This window comes from Crassostrea angulata, unplaced genomic scaffold, assembly GCF_025612915.1.
Source record: "Crassostrea angulata isolate pt1a10 unplaced genomic scaffold, ASM2561291v2 HiC_scaffold_241, whole genome shotgun sequence".
NCBI classification, from domain to species: Eukaryota; Metazoa; Mollusca; class Bivalvia; order Ostreida; family Ostreidae; genus Magallana; species Magallana angulata.
In genome coordinates, this window is record NW_026441794.1 from 99,772 (window position 1) to 124,325 (window position 24,554).

Genomic DNA, 24,554 nt, shown 5'->3' on the forward strand with positions numbered 1-24,554 from the left:
ATATTAAACTTCAATTTTAGTGTATCTAAAGATATATAATTCCCCCGTTCATTCAGTAGGTCGTTGACATATATGATACATGTATTATTTTTATACCAAGATCTGTAAAAAACTGTTTCTTTCCCTATTTTAAATCTTTTATTATGCCACAAAGGCTGGCTAATATATTCTTTCCAATTACTAATTTGGTTTTTATCTTGAATGTCCTTGAACGCTATAAAAACATCTTTCCGAAAATCATTTTTAATATTCTCTTGTAGGCCAACTAAGTATTCAGTTCCTGTGCTTAATAAAAGTTCGATATCTACTATGTTTTGTAACAAGGTTTTCCACTTTGAATTGTTTTTAAAAAGAATTCTTCTTATCCATGTAGATTTTAATCCTTTTATATAATTTTCTAAGTCAAGCATTTTCAGCCCTCCATGAGAATATTTTTGTGTAACAATCTTTCTTTTTACTTTATCAACATCAGAGTTCCATAGAAATCTAAAAATAATGCTATTTAGTTCTTTCATTAGTATAGGTTGCGGGTTTGGTAAAGTTATAAATAAGTGGTTAAGTTGAGATATGATTAGAGATTTTATAAGAGTTATTCTTCCAATTGGTGTTAAGTTACGCTTTTTCCATTGTTCTATTATACTTTTTATTTTTACCAGTTTTTTGTCATAATTCAATTTATTTATTCTTGTTAAGTCCACATCATAGTGAATGCCCAATAGTTTAAAGTTTGTTGTCCATTCGAAATTAATTTCTGTACAGATTTTGTCTTCTGAATATTTTTTACTTCCTATCCATACAATCTGGGTTTTTGCATTATTCATTTTAAGCCCTGACATGATATAAAACTTCTCCAACTCTTCCATTGTTGCATTTAATGACTTTTCTGATCCATCCAGAATTATAACTGTATCATCAGCATACTGTGATATTATATATTCATTATCGTTTATTTTTATACCTTTAATATCTTTGTTATGTTTTATATTTATTGACAATATTTCAGCACATAGCAAAAAAATGTATGGAGAAATAGGGTCTCCTTGTCTGCAGCCTCTTTCTAAATTAAAGAAATTAGATAAGATGCCTGCTTGAGTTACACATGACACAGACTTATTTTGAAAAGTTTTAACCCAATTTGAAATTGACGGGCCAAAATTGAAGTAGGATAGGACTTTATAAATGAATTTCCAAGACACCGAGTCAAAGGCTTTTTCAAAATCAATCATAGCTAGGACTCCAGGAATATTACATATTTCAGTGTAGTTCATTAAATCATATATTAATCTCCAATATATCTGCCTGAAATGAAACCCGATTGGTCTGAACTTATTATTTTGTTTAAAGTGTTTTTAATCCTTCTAGCTATACATCCTGATCCAATTTTATAAACTGTATTAAGTAGAGTTATAGGTCTCCAATTTGCAATGTTAAATTCACTTTTACCCTCTTTTGGTACACATGTTATTATCCCCTGTTTCTGTGTTGATGATAATTCTCCAATTTCATAACCCCAGTTTAAAGATCTTATAATGAAATATCCTAACTTGTTCCAAAACATTTTAAAAAATTCAGCTGTAAAGCCATCACTTCCAGGGCTTTTGTTATTTGACATGTTTTTTAATATTGTTAATGCTTCATCATATGTAATTTTTCCCTCTAATTTTTCACGTTCTGAGTCATTTAATTTCATAACATCTGTGAAAGTTATTCTATTCAAATCAAATTCCGCTGTATCTACATTTGTTTTTGCATTATATAAATTTTTATAGAAAATTGCTACTTCCTTTAAAATGTGTTCCTGTTTATTAATTTCTACATGTACATTGTTGTCCTGTTTTATAAGCTTAGGTATAATTTTATTTACATAATGTCTGTTTTCCAAATTTAAAAAGTAACTGGTAGGTTTTTCGCCTTCGCTTAGCCATTTCGCTCGTGATCTAACTAAATTTCCCATTTGCTTATGCTTTCTTATGTTTTCTAGTTCTTGTTTCTTTTCATATATTATATCCATATTCATTTCATAGTCTTCCTCTAATGAGCCTATTTCTTCTATAAGTTTCTGTTCAGCAATTGATCTACTTTTTTTTAAATAGCTTGCAAATGAAATAGTTTTACCCCTGATTTCGATTAGCAGCGTTTCCAAAAATAGCTGGTCATTTATAAAAAACTGTATTTCAGGGTCTGGTAAATCTAAAATATTTTCCCTATTATATATAGGCAATGCATATTGTTTTTTAATTTCATCAATATGATTATTGATTGATTGTACATATTCAGGTATATTTAAAAGAGAGTTATTAAATTTCCATAGGCCTTTACCATGTTTGAATTCATTCAGTTTCAACCATATCATAATTGGTGAATGATCTGACCTATAGCTAGTTAATATGTCACATTTTTGAACTTGTGTTATCAATGAAGTTGATATCAGGAAAAAGTCTAGCCTTGCTTGTTTTAATGGATTAGATTTTTTCCAAGTATATCTTTCTATGTTTGGGTGAAATTCTCTATAAATATCTGCTAAATCAAAATAACTAATTAGCTCTAATAGTTTTCCTCTTGCTTTCGGGTTATTTACATGCAAATAATTAAAATAATCTTTGGATGTATCTATAACCATATTATAATCACCTACAATAATTATTTCTTCATTATTTATTCTTGTTATTATGTCTGATAGTGTTTGATAAAAAGTGGGAGAATCTTCATTAGGTCCATATATGCATGCTAAAGTTAATCTCTTATTCTCAATTTTGATATCTAAAGCTAATAAATTCCCATTATCATCCTTCACACACTCATATATATTATATTCAAAATTACTGCTGAAAAGTATTGCAATTCCTCTTGAATTAGATGCATAAGAGTTAAATACAACTTCAAAACCCCATTCGTTTCTGATATTGTTTTCAATTTCCTCTGTGAAATGAGTATCTATCAAACAAAGAATGTTACAGTTTTGTTTTCTGTAATACTCGAAAACGTCTTTTCTTTTTTTAACGTCATTCAGTCCTTGACAGTTTACAGAAAGTATCTTAATGTCCGACATGAGCCGATAGAAAGATTATTTTTAACTTACAATTAACATCGCAAACGTGGAAAATAATGAAGTAATTCAAACAAATAAAATTTTGGGTAAACAGTAATGTCAAAGAGAGTGAAAGAAGAGAAAGTATGAAGAAGATAGAATACCTTTGTGTAGACATGCTCACTATAACTATGACACAAGGTAAACGTCAACTTTTGCAATTTCAGTGTCCATAAACACAAACCGGATGTTTTATATGTGCAGTTAAAAAAAGAATGAAATAGTTGAACATAATAAATCCGGAAAAAAAAATTAGGTGGAGTAACTGTACATTTGAAAGTTGGTATAATGTTCACACGTGTAAATAAATACATTGCACTTAACATTGTGCGAGAAAATTATGGAGTTTTTTTTTTTTAGATCCGATATAAATATTCGCAAGGATTCGCAATAGGTTTCGCAAGGAAACCTATTTTATAGGTTGTCCAGTAAGTTCGCAACATCGCACACATGTTCCTCCATAATATGGAATCTCTCGGGACCCAGTCGCGTGTGACCACTCCGCCGTGTAATGACCACCGCTATATTCTGCATTTGATTAGTTTTTATATAGTGTAGTAAACGCCTGCCCGCTCCATGCTCCCCATCGTCATAGTATCCTTCTTGGATCCTGCTTGAGGAGTCCGTGAAACGATATACAAGAATTCTGTGATCAGCTGATGCTGAAAATGGGTCCAAATTTACTTTTTGGTAAAGGTTTTGGACATCGCTAGATGATGATACTCTTGCTCCGCTTGCAAATATTTCCGACCCTTTTTTTTGAGTCGGGTCCGTTGAAACGGAATCTACTAGTTCCACATCTTGCGTCGCAATTTGTAATACATCAGAAGATTCCAGTTTTGGAATTGGTTCCTGGTACTTTTCGCCGTTTGGTAATACGATTCGGCCCCTCTCGACCTTTGTTCTGATATTCTGCGATCTTAACATATCTGAGATGGCGTAAAGGCGTTTTTTTTCCTCCACCATAACTGTGGGTTCCTGTGTTGTTATGAAAAAAGGGAGGGTTACCTTTGCCATTTTTTTAGATTTTTGAGCTTGTAGTAGCTCATCTTTCATCTTTCGATCTACTAATTTCCCTGTAATTGACACTGGTTTGGAATTAACAACACCTTTTACGCTGTTTCTGTGGATTCTCACGAATTGGATATCGACTCCTAATGTGTCTTTAATTGTTTCGGGGATGATCTGCATTAAATTTTCGCCTTGTTTGTACGGAAAGTTGTGAATAAGAATGTTGTCTCTCATGGACCTTGCCCTCAAATCTGTTACCTCAATTTGTTATAGGTAGCATAATATTAGAAATATAATTCTAAGCATTATTGCTCAAATTGCTTTTAAAAATGTTTCTCCTTTTCGAGATATTAATGATCACAGTTTTGGACTTCTGGTCCATTGATATCCCTAATTACGTAACATATGATTCAAGTATGGCACTGTATAGATAAACAGATATACAATGAACATGTTTGCTTCTATAACTAATAACAAATTATTGTTTAATGAAGAGTTATTACAAAAAGACTATAGAGCTCTCTTGCCCCCCCCCCCCCCCAATGTGAGGGGTCAGCCCCTTTTTCTTGATATCAAATGAAAGAATAAGTAAATATAAACATATTTTGGTCAACAAGTGTTCAAGAATAGTTTATTGTTTTATAGATATCTGAACAACTGTGTTTTAGGGGCTGACCCTTAAACTCCTTACTGGGGCAAAAAACCAATAATTAAGAGGTAGCAAATTGTTGACACATTAATCTGAGCAACTTTGTTCTGCTTTTAAAAATATTTCTCCTTGTTCAGATATACATGATCAAAGTTTTGAGCTTTCGTCCCTTAAAACCCATAATTACGTAACATATAATTTCATTTTGTACTGTGTAGATGCACAGCTGTACAATGAGCATTTCTTCTTCTATAATCGATAACAAATTATTGCCCAATAAAGAGTTATAATCAACAGACTTAAGAGCCGTCTTGGCCCCTAATTTGAGGAATCAGCCCCTTTTGGTTAATATAAAATGAAAGAACGTGTAAATACTTACTACGTTTTACTTATAATAATAAAGAAAGGAAACAATACAATTAAAAAAGGGTCTTCAATTGGAAACGGAAGACCCTAAAAAGAAAAACATTTCGTCAGCACAATAATAGAGGTCTTTCGTTGGAAATGGAAGACCGTAATGAAAAACTGCTTAGCGTATACGAAATCGTTGCGGATATGTTATTTAACAAACAATAACGGTCAGCTAATTTTCCACTGACATAAGCAATGAGATCGGTTTCTCCCTTCCTATTTTTTATATTCATGAAACGCATTACTTTCATTGCAGGAAAAAAATATATTTTTGTAACGAGCTGGAATTCAGCATTGTACATGTACATCTCATTAACAGAATAAAGATAACTTTATAAGTAAAACAAAACAAATGCTTTTAATATCATTCCGATGTGACGCAAATTACAGGGTGTATAGTTTTAATCTCGGAAATCACAGTAGTAATGTATTATAGAAGAAAAGCAGTAAAAACATTCTGGACCATCCCGATTTTACTTACTAAAAATAGGTAAAAAGGTCAAACTTAACTGTAAATAATATTTTAGAAGGTGCTGACACATGGTGATGTAAACAAAACGTTTATGTGGTATTTTTTTCAGATACATGGACAGAAGATGTGGATTTAGGCAATCTTCGAGTTTTGTTGGAATCATTCAAGATTGTGGTTCCAAATTATCCCAGAGAGTCCTTTGCTAAAGCGCTTCTTAATGAGTCGCTTTTAAATGCATGCGTTCACGAAGTCAGATCTCTTGCGAGGAGAGTTGTACTTTGTAAAAACTTTGATGACAAAAATAAAAAACAAAACCCTGGAACAGTGATGGTCTATGAAGTAATTGTGATGAATGAAGAGAACGAAGTATCTATTTACGAAAAGGTAATGAAAAAACAAAACAAAGTGTACATTGATAAGGTGGTGTTAAATTGATTTTAAATGAAATTTAAAGTTAAAATTTTAGCTTTATTTATTTAAAACTTATTTTTGTATTAATATTGTATTGTAGGATCCCGAATATTGGTTTGCTTTTTTTGAGGAGGAACGCAAAGAAGACCTTGTTAAAGTAATCCTGATTGAAGGAATTTGGCAAAACGTTTCTAAAACAAAGGAAAAGGTTTACCAAAAGTACCGACAATACATTGATTCTGGAAAGTTTTATCTACATCATGAGTCTGAGCAATACTCTAAAATCGCTAAAATAAGTGCACTTCAAAAAATCAAATCGTGTAAGCAATATGTTGAGTCAGTAAGAGCGAATATTCCTTTAGACAATATTGATGATATCGTTAACAGAGCTACAGATCGTGCTTTAGCAGAGGAACAAATTAAAGAGATGTGTTGTGATACTTATATTGACGGAGTAGGAACTGCTTATGATAATCCTTACTACGTTCGGTTTTTCTTAACTTTAAACAGAATCAAAGGCGAATTAAAGCAGAAAACTATTGAATCAATGAAAGAACGTTTAGGATCCGAACTGCGTGTCGAAATAACAAGACATATTAACGTGGAACTCCAAAGCAACCTTCAACTTACCGCAGTTTCACTTGCAATCCATCAAATATCCGGGATGATGCTTGTTTTGATTACATCAATTTTAAATCCTATTGCAGGAGTAGTTGTTGCCATGGCTACTGGTTTTTTTACATTGTTTATTGGTCAAGATGTCAATTCTACATACTGGAGGGTACGTACTGCCATGGAAATCTCCGAGGAGATTTCAAAACACAGAGTTCAAATTTCAAAGGATTTGTCGTCACATCTCTGGAAAACCTTCCATGCGACATCCGACAATTTAAAAAAAGTTGCTGAGAATCTCGAAGAGTACAGAAGACGTATAGCTTATACTGACTAAACAACATGTAGGATTTTTTCAAAATCTTTTTTATCAATAACATTTTCATTCTTTCTTTTTTAAATTAACCTTAACAATGATAAGATCATTTTCGTAAACCTTTGTATAACATATCTGCAGTAAACTTGCTAATAACTTAATACGTTTGTTTTATTAATACTTGTTTGATTTTGAAAAAAAAAAACTGTTGAAGGAAAAATGGTCATTCATTCTAACAATACAATATGGTATTGTAATTTGCATTTCAATATCTATTTAATTCTGAGGTCCAACTCACTGCCTTTATGATCAAAAAATGGTATTCAACAATAACCACTGTAATTGGTTGATATTCAAACAAAAGACGATTAACACTTTATTTCTTTAAACTGATCCTTTGAAAGAAATACCAGAATACCAAAAAATTATTCAATATCTTTAGAAAGTGCGGGTATAAAAACAAGAGAAAAGTTGTGAGTGTGGCAGCATACCGGGGTCACTTCGGTATGAACTTAATCCATAGTTCTTTTGTCAACCATCAATTGACAAAACTGTCATTTCTAAAAAAAATAAATGAATCTTTTATATGTAATATTTTGCAAATAAAATCTCATTAACAGCCGGTTTTTGCATAAATAATCAACAATCAACATGTAGCATTGTGTGTAATATTAATTACTAAATTAAACAGCTGCTGTTTTTTGCATTTATTTTCAAAAATCAAAATAAAATTTATATGCACTTATCTGATATTCGTTTTATTGATCTGCGAAATCAAAGTACTGAAGTACTGACGGGAGTTGATTTCATCGATTATTATGAGTTTTAAAATCAACGATATGTTATTTTGCATGGCAATTAGTTTCTAATCTGTATTTGAATCACACACACTTTTATAATATATTTTTCGAGCTTTTCTGACAAGAATTTCTAGAAAACCCCTAGAATGTTGTTGTGTAATATTTTAAAGTAGAATCGATTCCATTAAACAATGTATCAGTAATCGAAATATTTAAAAATAAATTGTACACAAGTCTGGATCCAACCAATGTTGTCTCTGTTATACGCCGACTTCCAAAGGAGACTCTCTGCTTGTCGGAGATTGAGGGATACAGCCGACATTCTGATTGAACGAGACATTATTGAACGTAGGAATACAAATGACTACATCAAATATCTAAATTGCTCGTACTATTTAAAATCTGACTATTTTCAAGGTATTTATAAATACATTTCCTTGAAAAACAATGTTTCAGCATATATTACACCGAATTGATTTATTGTTTTATAGTTCCAAGTCTTGTCAGCAGTGATGATTTGTGCTGAGGTCCAGACGCTGTTTCACTTCCGGTTTGCAAGAGTTACTGCCAACTAATATTTTCTACTTTGTATTTAATTTTGTTTCATGTGACGAGAGAGAGAGAGAGAGAGAGAGAGAGAGAGAGAGAGAGAGAGAGAGAGAGAGAGGGGACATGCGTCACACAGGATGATTTTTGTATCTGATGCAGTGTGCAGTTCGTATCTATTACAATTTTACGAAATTCCTCAATGAATCTGGAATAGCAACTGATGAAAAAGCATTCTATGATTAAAATGTAAGTAATTGAAATGAGGGATAAACGGTACAAGGTGGTATATTTTTGAAAGATTTTGGCTATTTACAGGGGGAATTTGATCGCTAAAAAGTTTCATCTTTGTCATCTGTTTCTTCAGACAATTCCCCAGTCAACATTAAATAAAGATAGTCTTTATCCTTTGAGAGAAATATGCTAAAATCTATTTTACCCGCAGTTGTTCTCTAAATCATAATGCCGGAAGCGCATATTACGACCTCTCTTTTCTTGTTACAAATCGTGTGGAATTTTAAATTAAATTCAACGGTGCATTGCATGTTTGTCAATGATTAACGTTTTTCTTCGATAGCAGTTCTCTGCTTGCATTTTTAATTTTTAAGTTTAAATTACTAATGATCTAGAGGTAAAAGGTGAATTGAAAAAAAAAAAATTAGACAATTAGCTTTCTTGATGACTTTTTGTCCAGAGATTTTGGGTTGTGAATTTTATTTGAAATGTTTCTTGTGTTTCCTGCACAATCAAGAAAACGTGAAATCACAGAAATAGAAAATTACGTCTCCCTTTTTTTTCAACTGGTTAATATGTATAAATTTAAAAGAGTCTCAAGATAAAAATTGATAACTTGTCCGTCCACTATTAACAAAACCATCTAATATTTTGAGCAACAGGTGATCTATTTCAATTGTTCTTTGTCCGTTGTATAAAGGTTGCATATGCTTAAATTACTAAGAAATATGTCATCAAAAACGAACTACAAATATGATGGTCGTATTAATGAAAACTCGCATTCAACTTTTCCAAAAATACTATTATCTTGATTCTAGTGCTCCATGTGTTACGACACACATGTGCATTTAGCGTCATCGCGTGCCTATCACGTGTCATTGATATTTATAAACATTTTTCTATGTCACACATATTTTGAATATCGCAAGGGCATACCCCCATTGCACATTTATTTGTTTTGCATGTATAATTTAAATGTGATCTCCTTCACCCAAAAATCACTGCTGCTTTAATGGAATTCAGTTAATTATAACGCCATATCCAAAAATACACTCGACAATGCATCATTTACTGGGGTTTCACGTCATTTTTCATCAACGAATAAGACAAACTGGAAAATAAAACAAAGCAACAGCGTTTTTCATCAACGAATAAGACTTTCTTGATCACTGTGTGAAATATCGAAAGTATCCATGCAGGTTATGCCCTTGCGAAAGTACGTTGAAGATGACATACATGTATTTTCCTTAACTTAACCCCCTTTTCAAACGCAAAGCCGATCTAGATTTCGGCTAAAGGAAATAACTCTGTAGATATAGTGTTGCGGGAAATTTGAATTACATTACGGGCATTTTGTGATATTTTCCCTTGGTTGTACTGGAGGCAAAATTGTAACTTAATTATAAATAAATATCATACATTTATAAATGTCAAGTGACAGCGTGGGTCAGTAATTCATCAACAGAAAAAAACATGAGAGATAACTACGACACGCATTACCTTTTAAAACGGTATATTCCATGCGCAGATCCAGATAGTTTTTTCCGGGGGGGGGGGGGGGGTTCCCGACAGTTATTTGAGTTTGCCAGGAAGGGGGGGGGGGGGGGTAAATTTTGGTAATTTTGTAATGTAATTTAAATATATTTGAATTTTGCAGGGGGGGGGGGGGGTGTCTGGACCCCCCCCCCCTTTTTAGATCTGTGCATGTATTCAGCGACAATCAAGGTCGTGCATTTTTTCATTTTATTTTTTACCTTCTTTGCCGATTAAATCAATCATTGGTGAATGAAATATATTTTAAAACACATTCTTCCTCAAAATTGCTGTTCAATTCTTTGAAAGTATTCCTCAACATTGCTGTTTATTTTTAAGAAACATAACAGATTTTCTTGTGGCAATTAACAAATGTTCCCAATAAACTGAAGAAAATCAAGAGAATTTATTACTCCAAGATAACTTAGGTATAAATGTTTACAATAGCAGAAAGACCCCCCCCCACCCCCTTTAAAACAATTTTTATCGTCAAGGGATAATACTAAGCAATCAATGTTTGCGATATAGTGTATACTCTCAAAACAAGTTTAATTACATTTCCGGCACGCAGGACAGTTAAGGCAACAATTTGCTTTCAAACAGCAGTAAAAGGAGGTCGTTTGTTTAAGCTTTATTTTTTCTGCATGATATATTTTTTAAAACTATTTTTTGACTGATTTTGCAAAGATATGGGTCACTTTAACTTGACCATGTCTTAATTTGACTGTCACGTGACTTTTCAGTGTCACGTGGGCATCTTTTAGACAAGAAACGTCAATGCTAATTTGAGACAAAAAAGACAAGGGCAAGACAAACAAAGTTTGGAATAAATAATATGCCTACTTATTCAAAATTATATATACATCATAGAAATCAATGCTCATTCAGTTGTAAAATTCGTTTATTATGCAAATCCTTTGGAAAAACTGGCTACTTGTTGCAAAAATAGCGCGTTCTTGTACATTTCGATTAAAATTACAAATAAAACCTTCATTTCTCAACAAATCAGCATCAGTTTTCATTAAGTACACGAAAAAAGGAAGAAAATCATACCAAGTTCAATAATATCTATAGCCGCCTTGCCCTTGTCTTTTTGCATTTAATTTGACAGTCAGTCAGGTCTCTCAAATCAATACACATTTCAAACGCACAAATGATCCCAAAATGGAAGTTTACTCTATAAGCGGTAACTCATCTGAAATAGGCGCGGTGTCATTGTATCGTCTAATCCGAATTTATTTTGAGATAGATTTCATCAGTACATTATGCAAATGATTATTTAAACATAGTGTTTCTGTTTTATCTTTATAAAAAGGGACAGTATGGTTACTATGAATCACCCGCATTTCCTCTGTTGTAATTATATACGTTATATACGTAAAACAGTTGTGCATCATATTTTAGGTTACTGCATGCGCGGAGTTAGTAGTTACTTAATTTTTTAGGGAAGGAAAGAAAAATATATGAGACCTAATTGTGCAAAATTATCTGAGGGCTGAGTTGGGAGAAGCCCCTCTATAATAAGACAGACATATAACATGATTTAAATTTTTCTCATAATATAAAAAATAACTCCTACCTCACTGTACAATATGGTCAGGGGTATGTTTTGATTATAAGAATATTTCATGTCGGGTTCATGCCTGTGCCTTATGACTCAATGTTTATATACAACACTGTTTTCTTGAAACATTTTCCAGGGAGAGGGGTGGTTCAAGGAATTTATTTGCAGGTGGCCAGAGACCAAGCCATATTACTATGTGAAGTGTGAATTAAATTAGAATTATCCAGGGGGAGAGGGGCTATATACACATGAAGAATGATTTTAAGGTTATACTCATTTTAATTTCTTTCTTTTTGGGGGGGGGGGGGTGGGATGGGGGAGGTGCATATATATTTATTCAGTCACAAAATTTATTCCATTCAAGTTGCATATTTTTCATTACCGAGAATAAAAGACAAAGAGGGTGTGTAAATCCTGCAAGTAGGCAATCAAAAGCCATTTTTGGTTCACATGAATATATACAAATTTAAATGATTCTGAACTTAATCTTATGCGAGTGGATGAAGACTCTCTCCCCCACCCCTTTACATCCTTAATGCATGCAAACAGCATATAGCAATTTAATATAGCTGACTTGGGTAAATGTCTCCTCTCCTCCATTTCTTAAAAAAATTAAGAATATAAAAACAATTATACTTGGCTTATTTGTTTTATTCATTTATACTAAGAAGATAAATTACTTTCTGAAAGAAAAATAATGATAATATGTTCAGTGACAACATTATTTTAAAATTGATATACCCATATATGCATGCACACTCAACAATTTCAATTTTTTTATGTATGATATGATGTCAATGTGTTTATTGTATGACTCCTTAGTTTGACTCCTCTTCTTTCTCCAAAAGCACAGTCTTCCTGTTCTTTAAGTCCAGGTTTTTATTTTCATCATTTTCATATTTTATATTCCCAGGATAAGAGTGTGTGATTCAAGTATGGCACTGTATAGATAAACAGATATACAATGAACATGTTTGCTTCTATAACTAATAACAAATTATTGTTTAATGAAGAGTTATTACAAAAAGACTATAGAGCTCTCTTGCCCCCCCCCCCCCCCCCCCCCAATGTGAACACTTGCAATCCATCAAATATCCGGGATGATGCTTGTTTTGATTACATCAATTTTAAATCCTATTGCAGGAGTAGTTGTTGCCATGGCTACTGGTTTTTTTACATTGTTTATTGGTCAAGATGTCAATTCTACATACTGGAGGGTACGTACTGCCATGGAAATCTCCGAGGAGATTTCAAAACACAGAGTTCAAATTTCAAAGGATTTGTCGTCACATCTCTGGAAAACCTTCCATGCGACATCCGACAATTTAAAAAAAGTTGCTGAGAATCTCGAAGAGTACAGAAGACGTATAGCTTATACTGACTAAACAACATGTAGGATTTTTTCAAAATCTTTTTTATCAATAACATTTTCATTCTTTCTTTTTTAAATTAACCTTAACAATGATAAGATCATTTTCGTAAACCTTTGTATAACATATCTGCAGTAAACTTGCTAATAACTTAATACGTTTGTTTTATTAATACTTGTTTGATTTTGAAAAAAAAAAACTGTTGAAGGAAAAATGGTCATTCATTCTAACAATACAATATGGTATTGTAATTTGCATTTCAATATCTATTTAATTCTGAGGTCCAACTCACTGCCTTTATGATCAAAAAATGGTATTCAACAATAACCACTGTAATTGGTTGATATTCAAACAAAAGACGATTAACACTTTATTTCTTTAAACTGATCCTTTGAAAGAAATACCAGAATACCAAAAAATTATTCAATATCTTTAGAAAGTGCGGGTATAAAAACAAGAGAAAAGTTGTGAGTGTGGCAGCATACCGGGGTCACTTCGGTATGAACTTAATCCATAGTTCTTTTGTCAACCATCAATTGACAAAACTGTCATTTCTAAAAAAAATAAATGAATCTTTTATATGTAATATTTTGCAAATAAAATCTCATTAACAGCCGGTTTTTGCATAAATAATCAACAATCAACATGTAGCATTGTGTGTAATATTAATTACTAAATTAAACAGCTGCTGTTTTTTGCATTTATTTTCAAAAATCAAAATAAAATTTATATGCACTTATCTGATATTCGTTTTATTGATCTGCGAAATCAAAGTACTGAAGTACTGACGGGAGTTGATTTCATCGATTATTATGAGTTTTAAAATCAACGATATGTTATTTTGCATGGCAATTAGTTTCTAATCTGTATTTGAATCACACACACTTTTATAATATATTTTTCGAGCTTTTCTGACAAGAATTTCTAGAAAACCCCTAGAATGTTGTTGTGTAATATTTTAAAGTAGAATCGATTCCATTAAACAATGTATCAGTAATCGAAATATTTAAAAATAAATTGTACACAAGTCTGGATCCAACCAATGTTGTCTCTGTTATACGCCGACTTCCAAAGGAGACTCTCTGCTTGTCGGAGATTGAGGGATACAGCCGACATTCTGATTGAACGAGACATTATTGAACGTAGGAATACAAATGACTACATCAAATATCTAAATTGCTCGTACTATTTAAAATCTGACTATTTTCAAGGTATTTATAAATACATTTCCTTGAAAAACAATGTTTCAGCATATATTACACCGAATTGATTTATTGTTTTATAGTTCCAAGTCTTGTCAGCAGTGATGATTTGTGCTGAGGTCCAGACGCTGTTTCACTTCCGGTTTGCAAGAGTTACTGCCAACTAATATTTTCTACTTTGTATTTAATTTTGTTTCATGTGACGAGAGAGAGAGAGAGAGAGAGAGAGAGAGAGAGAGAGAGAGAGAGAGAGAGAGAGGGGACATGCGTCACACAGGATGATTTTTGTATCTGATGCAGTGTGCAGTTCGTATCTATTACAATTTTACGAAATTCCTCAATGAATCTGGAATAGCAACTGATGAAAAAGCATTCTATGATTAAAATGTAAGTAATTGAAATGAGGGATAAACGGTACAAGGTGGTATATTTTTGAAAGATTTTGGCTATTTACAGGGGGAATTTGATCGCTAAAAAGTTTCATCTTTGTCATCTGTTTCTTCAGACAATTCCCCAGTCAACATTAAATAAAGATAGTCTTTATCCTTTGAGAGAAATATGCTAAAATCTATTTTACCCGCAGTTGTTCTCTAAATCATAATGCCGGAAGCGCATATTACGACCTCTCTTTTCTTGTTACAAATCGTGTGGAATTTTAAATTAAATTCAACGGTGCATTGCATGTTTGTCAATGATTAACGTTTTTCTTCGATAGCAGTTCTCTGCTTGCATTTTTAATTTTTAAGTTTAAATTACTAATGATCTAGAGGTAAAAGGTGAATTGAAAAAAAAAAAATTAGACAATTAGCTTTCTTGATGACTTTTTGTCCAGAGATTTTGGGTTGTGAATTTTATTTGAAATGTTTCTTGTGTTTCCTGCACAATCAAGAAAACGTGAAATCACAGAAATAGAAAATTACGTCTCCCTTTTTTTTCAACTGGTTAATATGTATAAATTTAAAAGAGTCTCAAGATAAAAATTGATAACTTGTCCGTCCACTATTAACAAAACCATCTAATATTTTGAGCAACAGGTGATCTATTTCAATTGTTCTTTGTCCGTTGTATAAAGGTTGCATATGCTTAAATTACTAAGAAATATGTCATCAAAAACGAACTACAAATATGATGGTCGTATTAATGAAAACTCGCATTCAACTTTTCCAAAAATACTATTATCTTGATTCTAGTGCTCCATGTGTTACGACACACATGTGCATTTAGCGTCATCGCGTGCCTATCACGTGTCATTGATATTTATAAACATTTTTCTATGTCACACATATTTTGAATATCGCAAGGGCATACCCCCATTGCACATTTATTTGTTTTGCATGTATAATTTAAATGTGATCTCCTTCACCCAAAAATCACTGCTGCTTTAATGGAATTCAGTTAATTATAACGCCATATCCAAAAATACACTCGACAATGCATCATTTACTGGGGTTTCACGTCATTTTTCATCAACGAATAAGACAAACTGGAAAATAAAACAAAGCAACAGCGTTTTTCATCAACGAATAAGACTTTCTTGATCACTGTGTGAAATATCGAAAGTATCCATGCAGGTTATGCCCTTGCGAAAGTACGTTGAAGATGACATACATGTATTTTCCTTAACTTAACCCCCTTTTCAAACGCAAAGCCGATCTAGATTTCGGCTAAAGGAAATAACTCTGTAGATATAGTGTTGCGGGAAATTTGAATTACATTACGGGCATTTTGTGATATTTTCCCTTGGTTGTACTGGAGGCAAAATTGTAACTTAATTATAAATAAATATCATACATTTATAAATGTCAAGTGACAGCGTGGGTCAGTAATTCATCAACAGAAAAAAACATGAGAGATAACTACGACACGCATTACCTTTTAAAACGGTATATTCCATGCGCAGATCCAGATAGTTTTTTCCGGGGGGGGGGGGGGGGGTTCCCGACAGTTATTTGAGTTTGCCAGGAAGGGGGGGGGGGGGGTAAATTTTGGTAATTTTGTAATGTAATTTAAATATATTTGAATTTTGCAGGGGGGGGGGGGGTGTCTGGACCCCCCCCCCCTTTTTAGATCTGTGCATGTATTCAGCGACAATCAAGGTCGTGCATTTTTTCATTTTATTTTTTACCTTCTTTGCCGATTAAATCAATCATTGGTGAATGAAATATATTTTAAAACACATTCTTCCTCAAAATTGCTGTTCAATTCTTTGAAAGTATTCCTCAACATTGCTGTTTATTTTTAAGAAACATAACAGATTTTCTTGTGGCAATTAACAAATGTTCCCAATAAACTGAAGAAAATCAAGAGAATTTATTACTCCAAGATAACTTAGGTATAAATGTTTACAATAGCAGAAAGACCCCCCCCACCCCCTTTAAAACAATTTTTATCGTCAAGGGATAATACTAAGCAATCAATGTTTGCGATATAGTGTATACTCTCAAAACAAGTTTAATTACATTTCCGGCACGCAGGACAGTTAAGGCAACAATTTGCTTTCAAACAGCAGTAAAAGGAGGTCGTTTGTTTAAGCTTTATTTTTTCTGCATGATATATTTTTTAAAACTATTTTTTGACTGATTTTGCAAAGATATGGGTCACTTTAACTTGACCATGTCTTAATTTGACTGTCACGTGACTTTTCAGTGTCACGTGGGCATCTTTTAGACAAGAAACGTCAATGCTAATTTGAGACAAAAAAGACAAGGGCAAGACAAACAAAGTTTGGAATAAATAATATGCCTACTTATTCAAAATTATATATACATCATAGAAATCAATGCTCATTCAGTTGTAAAATTCGTTTATTATGCAAATCCTTTGGAAAAACTGGCTACTTGTTGCAAAAATAGCGCGTTCTTGTACATTTCGATTAAAATTACAAATAAAACCTTCATTTCTCAACAAATCAGCATCAGTTTTCATTAAGTACACGAAAAAAGGAAGAAAATCATACCAAGTTCAATAATATCTATAGCCGCCTTGCCCTTGTCTTTTTGCATTTAATTTGACAGTCAGTCAGGTCTCTCAAATCAATACACATTTCAAACGCACAAATGATCCCAAAATGGAAGTTTACTCTATAAGCGGTAACTCATCTGAAATAGGCGCGGTGTCATTGTATCGTCTAATCCGAATTTATTTTGAGATAGATTTCATCAGTACATTATGCAAATGATTATTTAAACATAGTGTTTCTGTTTTATCTTTATAAAAAGGGACAGTATGGTTACTATGAATCACCCGCATTTCCTCTGTTGTAATTATATACGTTATATACGTAAAACAGTTGTGCATCATATTTTAGGTTACTGCATGCGCGGAGTTAGTAGTTACTTAATTTTTTAGGGAAGGAAAGAAAAATATATGAGACCTAATTGTGCAAAATTATCTGAGGGCTGAGTTGGGAGAAGCCCCTCTATAATAAGACAGACATATAACATGATTTAAATTTTTCTCATAATATAAAAAATAACTCCTACCTCACTGTACAATATGGTCAGGGGTATGTTTTGATTATAAGAATATTTCATGTCGGGTTCATGCCTGTGCCTTATGACTCAATGTTTATATACAACACTGTTTTCTTGAAACATTTTCCAGGGAGAGGGGTGGTTCAAGGAATTTATTTGCAGGTGGCCAGAGACCAAGCCATATTACTATGTGAAGTGTGAATTAAATTAGAATTATCCAGGGGGAGAGGGGCTATATACACATGAAGAATGATTTTAAGGTTATACTCATTTTAATTTCTTTCTTTTTGGGGGGGGGGGGTGGGATGGGGGAGGTGCATATATATTTATTCAGTCACAAAATTTATTCCATTCAAGTTGCATATTTTTCATTACCGAGAATAAAAGACAAAGAGGGTGTGTAAATCCTGCAAGTAGGCAATCAAAAGCCATTTTTGGTTCACATGAATATATACAAATTTAAATGATTCTGAACTTAATCTTATGCGAGTGGATGAAGACTCTCTCCCCCACCCCTTTACATCCTTAATGCATGCAAACAGCATATAGCAATTTAATATAGCTGACTTGGGTAAATGTCTCCTCTCCTCCATTTCTTAAAAAAATTAAGAATATAAAAACAATTATACTTGGCTTATTTGTTTTATTCATTTATACTAAGAAGATAAATTACTTTCTGAAAGAAAAATAATGATAATATGTTCAGTGACAACATTATTTTAAAATTGATATACCCATATATGCATGCACACTCAACAATTTCAATTTTTTTATGTATGATATGATGTCAATGTGTTTATTGTATGACTCCTTAGTTTGACTCCTCTTCTTTCTCCAAAAGCACAGTCTTCCTGTTCTTTAAGTCCAGGTTTTTATTTTCATCATTTTCATATTTTATATTCCCAGGATAAGAGTGTGTGTAACTTGTCACCAATGATAACAGCATTTATGCAAATCCCAAAACATAGCAGGTACCAGCTGAAATGAAAATGATTTTTCAGTGAGTTTAACATGTAATCAAAATGACTTAAAGATTAAAATGGAAGACTTATTTTCTACAATTTGACAAATAATGGAATTTATTTATCTTGATAAACATTTCATTCTGTTAAGATTTGCATTCAGGTTTTGCAAATTTTCAAATACAGCTTTAAAACAGTTTTTTGATGATCAACACCTTCACTCCTGTTATGTGTAAGATTACTGTGGCCCCTTTATTTTACTCGACAAAACCTTAACAGTGCATCTCTCTCTCTCTCTCTCTCTCTCTCTCTCTCTCTCTCTCTCTCTCTCTCTCTCTCATATTAATGATCTAGGTATACAAGATTGCTATCAAGCTAGTGCAGTTACAGTGAAATCATACCATGTAATGTTGATATGTTCAATGTTGATGAACAATTTTTAATGATGAAGTATTTAATTTTGTATGTTTAAAATAACATAAGTTTTAAATTTAGTCATTTTAAAATTAAACACACATGTACACACATACATAGGACTACATGTCTACAGCAATTTGAGCATTCTGTTAAAGGTCTAATTTGCATGAATGGGTAAAAAGACAAACACTTTAACTATTATTTGAAAGTGCGACATGCACATTCTAAACAAACATACCATGTCTATGTATAGATTCCTCATTTAGAGAAATCAGATGAAGTGATGTCACATGCAATTCAATTATATTTGTATATTATAAGATTTCAAAAAGTGTTATGTTCTGAGTGATATAAAAAGCTAGTAATGATAGTTAATGTGCATGAACATTTTATATCAATTGGATGAATATAATGTGTTAAAAAAATTAAATAAATAAACTGTCATAGAAGAATTTTCAACACAGAAGAAACATGTTATTGATCAGCTTTTTATGAACAGGTCAACTAATTTTCAGAAAATCAAATCAGCTGTATATAATCCTTTAGCCTGTGTAAAGCTATAGTATTGTCTGTACAAATGCTATGAACTGATTCGATCGTGTTGATTGAACTCTCTGAAGAAAATGAGTAACAATTTAATGGACCGACAATAAACTTCTACATGTACATTGTACAGTATAAATGTAAACAATGCAGTCTCTTCTCATGTTTTGAACGAAACAACACAATAAGTTGATCAGAAATTCATCCACTGTACAAAAACATAGTAAAATAGTTACTTAGTTATCTGGTCTATTACAAATACACTGTATATTTATTCTACATACCTGATACATCATCAAAAGATCGTTACCATCGGGAACACCAGCTACACGTGTTTACATTAATTACAGCGTCTGACGAGCGCTTCCGGGACGCAGATTCACACCCATAAGACAGATGTGATACAGAAATTCTTCGTATATTCTCGTTGTTGTAAATTTATATATACACATATGTATAATTCGTTGTTATAGGTTTTCCCATGAAGTATTAAATCAACCGTATATTTTGCCAAAAGTACTGTTTTCGGTGTATTTTCCATATATAGAAATACAGATGCGGGGCATGTATTATGACGTCATATCTCATTATCCCTTCATTAGCATATCAGAGCGACGTGAAGCCTTATCTGCACTGCGCAGAATGACACACAAATACATACAGGGTAGTCTCCACCCACAGAATATATATGTAAGGCACTGTATTTTTAAATCTTACCAAAAACATGTTAAATGCATTTATTGTACCATTTAATTCACTGAATGTCGCCGTTTCATCCTAATAACCTTGCATAACATTCAATATCCAGTGTTGTTTTTGTTTGTCCTCTGTCAGTATGACTGTATGAGCACCAACAGACCGCCTGGAAAGATGTACGTGGCCGGTATTACACAAGTTCATAACATCCAGTCAGCATCGCTCTCGAAAATGCTGTACCTAGACCTATCGATTTGAAAAAGAAGTCGGACGCAGACGTTTTCTTCCCCAACCAATGTTTCGGATTGTATTGACGAATAAATAGAGCGACTGTTAAGGGACAATCTTATATTGTACCCGGCTATTACATGGTTTTACAGTTTACTTTTTCTTCCAATTATCTCATTTCCATTTATCCCAGATCTGACGGTGAGCTACCATTTTTCATCAAAACCTATAATTAATACATTTCCGTATTTTGTTTACTTAGTGTTACAACATGATTTCACAGGTACATAATTCGACGTCAAGCGGGGTGAATAAAAGACATTTTGCTTTGTATAAAACACCGAAGAAACCATTAAACTATTAACAAAACAATTTGTTAAAAAAATCTTTTAAAACATCTATACTATTTTTTTTTAAGATTGCATTTAGGATAACACTTCAATCATTTAAGCTTTTTTTGCTTTGTAAATACTATGAATACTACATACCCGCTTTAAAGAGAGTTCGTGGAAATCCCCTTTTATCTGTTAACGTGCCTTTTTCTGCATAAAAAAGTTCTCATATCCAACATTATCATTGATTACAAATAGTATCAATTCAATAAGATTCTGGGTAATGTTTATGTACAGGTGGTAAAAGCAAGAGGCCAATGGGCCATATCGCTCAACGGAGCAACCATATCCATAATGAAATCAGCTTTATGTAGTAATGAACAAAATATCCGGACAAGGTATTACAAATGATCCTGTATTAAAAGACTTTCGAATTTGTCTCTAAATATTCTTGCGTTAAATAATAAGCCATTTTTCAACAGGATTATGTCAAAGTCATATTATATGTTGAACATTGCAGTTCTCAAGAAGATCCTGAACATTAAAAGCTACATTAAAGTTCGAATCCCCCGGGTGGGGGGAGGTGTTAGCAAATAATTGTCAAAAGGCCACAGTCTTAACAATTAAAAATCAACAATTCATGTATGTCATGATACTTGCTTATACGTATACCATACATCATAGCTTATGACTTTTTGAAAATAATTTTTAAATATCCCCTATGTAAAATTCGATCCTCTAATGTGGCCCAACCCTACATCGGAAGATCATGATTTTAACAAACTAAAATAAATACTATCCGAGGTTTATTTCGTTAAATTAACAGATTTTTCAAGACAAACGGTTTTTAAGATTTAAAAAGAAAAAAAAATGGAATTGGGAAAGGAGGATTTCTCTTCCTGTATAATTTGACATCCCCCTCCCTTTTGTGGTCCAACCCTGTCTCAAGGGATCCTGATTAGAACAAATAAGAATCTACACTACCTTTGGATGCTTCAACACAAGTTACAAATTTTCTGGCCATTTGGTTTTTGTGAAGATTTTTTTTGTTCTATATATATTCTTATGTGAAAATTCGACCTCCTCCCCCACCCCCTATTGTGGCCTAACCTTAGTTTCAGGTATCATGATTTAAACTTAATACGCAAGTTCCGAGATACCTGCTCCCTAGTAAAGGAGGTACATTTAATATCGTTGAGTGCGCGTCGGTTGGTACAAATATCTAAGGACGCTTCGAATGAAAATGGCGGAATTGAGTGTTGTCAGTGATGTTAAAACATGCTCAAACCCGAGCTTAGGCCAATTCTGTTAGCAAGAGGAGTCACTGTTACCGACTATAATGTGTCACAACTTCGAGAGCTCGCTATTAAAGCATCGGAAATAAAATTACCGGTTATATCGCAGAAAGACGACGCCATTGATTCGTTCAGAAAACGCTCTACGATTGCCCTTAAAGATCGAATGATAAAGTTTCCATTTGTGTGCGATGTAAGTTTGAAAAGTTGGACATATGATTTGTCATGCATGCCAGACATAGTTTGTGCAGATATTTTCGTCCATTTACTCTCTAATGCCCAGTGGACAGCAGACCGCACCAAGTGTTACAAACAAGAGAGGGGGTATAAATTGTTTAAATGCAACCATATCAGTGCCGTTCAGTGCCATGCATTACCCGAAGACCATATGTACATTCAAGCCAAGTGTCTGAGAGAAACTTCGCAAAGTGAAAAGCTATACTTCGTATGGTGTATGACTGACAGCAATGCCACCATCAAATCAGCTGGATGTGAATGTACAGCGTAAGTTTCTGTTATCATAGTTTTCTAATTTTTATAATCAATCAGCTTATATAAAAATTAGTTTTTATTCCTTCAAACTTGCATTGTTTATCAATATATATTCCTGGTACATTATGTATGTTTATTTATTCAGTAATCACTATGAGAAGGGCCCTCAAGGGGTATTTACACATTTCAAATGTAGGGCTTACAATGTTTACATATGATGGGCTATTAAGAAAATCTTATATGTGTAAAAATTTGGTTACAAGTGACTGACATGTATAACTGTAGTTTCATATAGATATTCAAGCTGTGATTTATCAATGATTCAATTTTTAATCTGAAAAATTGTATTATTCTATGAATTAAAATTACATTTATATGATATATAAATATTTAATTACTATTAGTAAGATATGTTATGCACTGGGAATCATTCAATGAGACTGAACTGACCATGGGTAATCACTTAGGTAAAAACCAGCCCTGTATATCAATCTTGTCTCATATATATTCTTAAATTTTAAGGTTACTCCGCTCTCTGTTTTAGGAATGACGGTGGTTGTAAACACGTCGTAGCTCTCCTGTTTAGCTTAGTTGAGTGGGGTGAGAGGCATACCGACAGGAACACAGCAACATGTACAGATGTCCAGTGTTTAAGGGACAAGCCGAGAAGAGAGTCGAAGCCCAAAAAACTTGATGATATTAGTAAATCTGACATTAATTAATAGTGTCTATCCTTACAAACATAATCTATCATCCTATTCATGAGGAAAATGTTACAGATGATGATTTTGAAACGGAAATTTTTGAACTTGTTAAGCATTATGATACACAAATCATAGAAGTTTTAGACATCGATTGTAAAAATAATAATAATGGTAATGAACCTCAACCTGTACCATTACTTTTTTTTATCATATAGACAAAGTAAATGTAGTAAGCCATTTGTCAAATTTATGCAAGAAAGTATAGATAAGTCAGATTGTATAGAGATTGACACTTTAACTGAGGGTCATACTGAAAATGTGAACTGGTTTAAGTATAGAGTAGGCAGAGTAACTGCATCAATTGTGCATGATGTTGTTAAATATAAAGGAGACAATGTCCACAACTCTATTGTTAAACAGATTTTAACAGAACAGTTAGATGTCTCAAGTCCTGCAATTTTGTATGGGAGAGAAAGAGAGTCATTAGCACGAGAATTGTATGGTACTCAATATAAAACTGATCACTGTAAACACAATGTAAAAATTCCAGATATTTTGGTAAATCCAAAATATCCACATATTGCTGCTGATGGTGTTGTTACTTGTGATTGTTGTCGGAAAACTATTAGAAATCAAATGTTCATATAAATACAGATATTGCACTGTGCATCAAATTTGTAGAGAAAATTATCACATTTTTCTAGATTCAAATAATGAAATGAGGCTTAAGCACATCTCTCCATGGTATTATCAGATTCAGTGTCAGTTAGCTGTTGCAGATTTATTGTATTGTGATTTTGTGATGTACTTAGAGGGTGTAGCGCACAGTTCTGGGCAGAATGTTTGAAAAGTATTAATTCATTTTATGAAAAATTTGTTGTCCCAAGACTGTTGTCTGTATAAACAAAGGACTAGAAAGAAATTAGCAAGTTTGTTAGAAATATTTGCAGAAATTTATATTACTCTAGGAACGGTAAGTTTGGAGTATTCCTTAAATCTTTGGCTGCATGGCTCCTCATTAGATTATGATTTGTTCGGTATCAACAAAAAAGGGATTAAGTAATGCAGGAAACATATTTCCGTCACAAAAAGTTCCTTGTTTTTGACATGGCGTCTTTGACAAGGGATATTAAAACGCCACCGCTTAGTTGTATAGCGGTTCACTTATAATTGTTTCAAATAATTCAGTCGCT

The 24,554-nt window shown here is 32.8% G+C and overlaps 1 pseudogene; it reads left to right on the forward strand.

The window, feature by feature from the left end:
• The first annotated feature begins 22,113 nt into the window (after window positions 1-22,113).
• On the forward strand, window positions 22,114-23,379 carry LOC128169867 (uncharacterized; annotated as a pseudogene).
• Window positions 23,380-24,554: the final 1,175 nt, after the last annotated feature.